This window comes from Silene latifolia, chromosome X (genome assembly GCF_048544455.1).
Source record: "Silene latifolia isolate original U9 population chromosome X, ASM4854445v1, whole genome shotgun sequence".
NCBI lineage: Eukaryota > Viridiplantae > Streptophyta > Magnoliopsida > Caryophyllales > Caryophyllaceae > Silene > Silene latifolia.
The window spans coordinates 170193173-170198827 of record NC_133537.1 but is presented as its reverse complement, the minus strand read 5'-3'; the positions used below and the strand labels follow the sequence as shown (position 1 = coordinate 170198827).

At 41.8% G+C, this 5655-nt stretch overlaps 1 non-coding gene across 1 annotated transcript; it reads right to left on the bottom strand.

The window, feature by feature from the left end:
* Positions 1-3697: 3697 nt before the first annotated feature.
* Positions 3698-3804, bottom strand: LOC141624171 (small nucleolar RNA R71). Its single transcript, XR_012533982.1, has one exon. It is a non-coding gene; the product is annotated as a small nucleolar RNA R71 (small nucleolar RNA).
* Between the last annotated feature and the right edge of the window lie 1851 nt (positions 3805-5655).

The window sequence follows — 5655 nt, the reverse complement described above, 5'->3', positions numbered from 1 at the left end:
ATCAAGGAAGCCGACTTGGTCCCGACCAATCACGGAGTACGCGCCTATGACGACACTCTTCGTAAGCTCGCAGGGCTCATTACCTTGACCGATGCAACGGGACTCTTGGAGAGACAACGTAGTTTCCAAGTGGTCGATATCGACGCATCATTCAACATATTTATGGGACGCCCCTGGATTCATACAGCCAAGGCCGTAACCTCCACCCTTCATCAGAAAATCAAGGTCCCTTTCAATGGGAAAATAATCACAATTCCTGCATCCCCGATCAAGGCTATCATGAAGAAGGGAATAGCCTCTTAAGTCATTGAGGAGGACGACAACGAAATGTGGGGATTCCAAACTATGAATGCCCTAACCGACGAATCAACACTCTTTGATTGTTACCCATTCTCGAACCTCACAGTCAACCGTATCTTGATGCGCCAGAGTTACTTCCCGGGCCTACCTCTCAACCCACTGAAGACCACCTTGCCTCCCATGAAAAAGGCCAAGGTCCCCAACATCTCCTTTGGGCTAGGCTACGAGCCAACCGATGAAGACATCCAGGAAATGGGTCTCCAAGTACGGAAGCGCAAAAAGTAAGGAGTCATCCTCCGCCTACCACTTGACTCTCAATGGCTACTTCATCTCCGAGGGAGAGTCCGAGCTCTACAATGGCTTTTCCTGAACCAATCTACGACCCTGTAGAAACGTCAAACACCCAGGCGTAGAGGTCTTTCAAGATTGCTACTACATCCCCGACAACACCAAAGCTGCGTCAACAAAATCTGAATCAACCCCTTGTCTAGACGGCCAACCCGTGAGTCTCCTCTTCCGAGAAGACAACATCAAACACTTTGACTATGAGGACATCATCAACGACGCTCTCAAAGACAACCAATTCGATCCCACTACCTTAATCTCTAAAGCTGACCAAGAGAAAGCTACCTAAGGCTGGAGGAAGACTATCAAGTGGACCGATCGTCAAGGCCGCATTCTCAAGATCACAAGTGCAAAAGGCCCCATGTTCAAAGAGGAAAGAGAAGTCTGAGTCTGAGTCTGTCTTAGCTCCTAGCACTCTTGATGCCCTGATCAAAGTCCCCTTTCCACTGTTTTATCACAAACTTGTGGCTGCCTCATAAGCTAAGTCAACTAGGGTCACCCCCACTCCCGCAGAAGGTAGCAACCTGGAGCTTGTTCCAGGGGCCACCTCTGCTACTGTGTTGCCTCTGACTCTGATGTTACCATAATTAGAGCATATTTAGTCCCCGAATTAGCCATGTTCTCATGCTTTTTAGTGCATATTTGGGTCATTTATTGTCTTTAGTCCTTTGTTTTGCATATTCTTTGAGGTTTTGATCCCTTGGTAGGAAAGGAGTACAAACCTTGCATTTTCATGGCAAAATGAGGCTAAATTGATCGAATTCAATGACCAAGCATCAAGGAGAGACAACATTATAAGGCCTTTGTACATAGTATAGTAGATGGGCAATGATGAGAAAAGATCCTTGCATCCCCGAGGAAATCCCCAAGGATTTTATGAAGAAAAAGGAAGAAAAGAAGAAGAAACAAGACTGCCCAGCAATCCATGCGTCTTACCCTAAAGATGCCCGTCTTCACCCTTCAATCCATGCGCCTTCACCACCAAGATGCCCGGGCAAAAACTCCAGAAGATGCCCGTCTTCACCCCCAAGACGCCTGGGCAGAAACCACCAAATCCGCCCGTCCCGTGCTAAAGACGCCCGGATTCCCAGGCAGACCCATTTCGTCTTCTCCAAGCTTCAAGGAAGGATGCACATCTTCTTCTAGAGACCGGAGTCTTTCCAAAAAGACCGGCGTTTCCTCAACAAGGGACTTAATCGTCATTTAAGCCCTTAGTTAACCCTAATTTATGCACCTAATCCCCACTATAAATACCCCATTAGTCTAATTAGAAGAGCATGTTCTTCTTAGCAATCTTTAGAGTAGTTAATATCAATCAAATCTCTCTTTAATCTTGTAATCAACAATTAATCAAGTTTTAATACAAGTTTTATTTCCTTAATCTCTCTCTTGTTCATCCTTTATTTTGGGTAATTGAAGATTATTTGGGTTATTATTGGGAGATTGACAACCTCTCAATCAAGCATCAAGTACTTCTTTTATTCTTTGCTTTATTATTGGAATCATTAGTAGGTATAATTCTCTTAATCCCTCTTTAATTATTGTTAATCACTTTCATTTATTCATCATGTTTCACTTTGTTGGTATGATTGACAACCTTGCTAGCATGTTCAACATGATAATGAGTGAGTAGTTTCCTTAGCTAGGGTTAATGGGTAATTAGGGGAAACCAACATGGGGGATGATTCATGCTTAAATTAATATGCTTTCATAGTTTATTTGCTTCCTTGTTGTGATCTCAACTTATGCACATGTTATGTTTGATGAAATGCGAGCCTATGAATCCTTGCATTTTTTTACCCATCACCTATCTTTTCAATGAGACTTGTAAGACATAAACCAACTCGAGTCTCATTAGACCATGTATGTTGTTGAGTAGGGAAGACTAAGTCGACTTGTAGGTGTTGTACAATCTAATCGATTCGGCTCCGGGACCCAAACATTCTTAGGATTGTAAGATATAAACAAACTCGATCCATCACAACAATAATTGCTTGCTTATAACTTGAAAATATGTTTGTATGATCAATTCCCATGAATCTCCTATGACCCCATGACACCCTAGTGCCTTTTATCAATTGTTTACATCCCTTTTAATTCATCTTGCTTGCTTTCATTGCTATTTAGTTTAGTGATCTTCTACATCAAACCCCAATTGTGACACCCCTTAAGACACCACTAGTTGCAATAGAAATCTCATCTCAATTCCCGTCCCTTAGGATCCGACCTTTACTTGCCTCTTTACTAATTGTAGAGTTGTTTGCGAAGTTATAAATTGTGTTTTGGTCTAGGTGCTCCTAACGACAAGTAACCGAAAAGATATACTCCGACCTAAAATGGCGTCGTTGCCGGGGACGTTGTTAACTTGATTTAGATTTTCTTATATTGTTATTAGTTGTGTCTTTCTTCGCCTTGGGGAAGTAAAACTCCTCAAGGTTTGTTCTAATTGTTTTCGAGTTGTTTGATATTTTGCATGTCTAGAAGGTCACAAGGTGACTTGTTACCCTTTGATCGTGAAATTGAAAGAACTTTGACAACCAATAGAAGACTTACTAGGAGAGCTTTGAGAGGTATTGGTGAGGTTGTAGATATTCAACCAAATACTATTGAGTTCATCAACCCTTTTGCAAGAGAAGGTGAGGAGAACCTAACACAAAATCCAACACAAAATCAACCCACAATGCCTAAGTTTTCATCACATTCCGTATCCATCGAGGAGAACCTACCCAATGGTACTCCCACACCACAACATCTAACCGGAAATTTTATTGCCAAATCCGCATTTATCCAATTAGTCGAAAGAAGCCAATTTGGGGGGATGCCTAGTGAAGACCCTCATTCTCATATGGAAACCTTTTGTGACTATTGTGATGCGATTTCTCAAACCGGTGTAACGCAAGACCGAATTCGACGGGTCTTATTTCCTTTTTCTCTAATTGGCACCGCGAAATAATGGTTGAAAGGCCTTGATAAGGCTACTCTCGGAATTGATTCTTGGAAGAAGTTGGCTCTAGCTTTCTACAAAAAGTTCTATCCACCGGAAAAGACTAACATGCTAAGAGCTCAAATCACGGGCTTTAAACAAAGGGATGAAGAATCTTTGTATGAAGCTTGGGAGCGGTTTAAGGGAATTTGTCGTTCATGTCCTCACCATGGACTTAGCGAGTGGTTCTTGGTACAATAATTTTGGAACGGTCTTTATGAAGATTCAAGGAACATTCTCAACATGGGATCAAATGGAATGTTCACCGACATTGATGACAATCAAACTTGGAACAAAATTGAGGAAATGGCGGTCCATAACTCACAATATAGTAGACCTCGCAAGGCTACTAGAGGAGGAAAGCATGAAGTGGACTCCATTACTCAATTGGGTGCTCAACTTAGTGCTCACATTGATACCATCAATTTGAAGTTTGAAAAAGCTATGGCTAGACTTGAAGAAGCCTCAAAATCACCAAAGCATCATGTTAATGCCATGACGGCATCTTCATCAATCCCAAGTGGGATATGTGAGAATTGTGGAACTTTGGGACATGACCAAAGTGAATGTAGGGGAACAAATGAACAAGTGAATGTTTTCCAAGCATACAAGAGTGGTACACCTTATTCAAACTATTACAATTAAAACACCAAATTCCATCCAAATCTCTCATACAAAGCAAAAATGTTCAAAACCCTCAATCAACATACACCCCACCTCCCATAAGAAACTAAAATCAAAGACCTTTTTTCAACCAAAACCAAGGTTACCAAAATCAAACTCCATACAATCAACAAAATGACCAAGGTTTTGATGTTCAAAAAGCGGTCCTACAAATGCAAAAGAATCAACAAGAGTTTTTCACTCAAATGCAATAGGATAGTCAAGCAAAGGAAACCACCATCAACAACATCCTAGCTCACACCAAAATATTGGAAACCCAATTGACTCAACTAGCATCTTCAAGCTCACAAAGACAAAAGGGGCAATTACCACCTCAAAGTAATCCCCCAAGATATGAAACGGTTAGTGCCGTTCACTTGACGAGTGCTACAAGGAATGAAGCACCGAAGAAGCAAGTTGAGGATGAAGTTGTGGAAGCTAGTGACAAAGAAGAAATTGTGCAAAACTCCAAGGATGGAGAACCATCAAATGAAGAAATTTCAAAGAAAAATGAAGACAAGGTCAAGGAGAAGGAGCCCATTGTGATTAGACTTCCTTTTCCGAGTCGTCAAGCCAAGCCCAAATTTGATGACCAACTTGGAAAATTTATGGAAATTGTGAAGAATTTGGAAGTCTCAATTCCTTTCACAGAATTAATCAATCACGTGCCGGCCTATGCAAAATACATGAAAGACATCCTCACAAAAAAGAAGTCAATCCGGAAGCTTGAGACTATCGCCTTCACTAAGGTGAGTAGCGCAATACTTCAAGGGAGTTCACCTCCAAAACTCAAAGATCCGGGAAGCTTCTCAATACCATGTACCATTGGCGACACCGCGATCAACAAAGCCTTATGTGATCTAAGGGCTAGTGTGAGTGTTATGCCGTACTCGGTGAGTAAAAGGTTGGGGATGGATGAGCTTAAATGCACCAATATCACACTCCAAATGGCCGATAGATCGACGAAGGCACCATTAGGGATATGGGAAGATGTTCCCGTAAGAATTGGGAAATTTTTCATCCCGGTGGACTTTGTCATTGTTGACATGGAAGAAGACTCCAACATTTCAATCATTCTAGGAAGACCTTTCTTACACGCCGCGGGTACGGTGATTGATGTGAAGCATGGAGAGCTCACTCTAGAAGTGGGAGATGAGAGCATAACTTTCAATCTTGACAAGACCATGAGAGCTCCCCGTTTGCATGAACCATGTTTTATGGTTGATCATTATAGCCGGAAGGATGATAGGAAGAAGTCGGAATTCCAATGGAAGAAGAAAATTGAAGATGCTCCATTCAAAGAGCAAGTGAATTGTAACAAAGAGAGCTTGAAAAGCTCACCAAAGTCAAGCAATGAAGAGGAT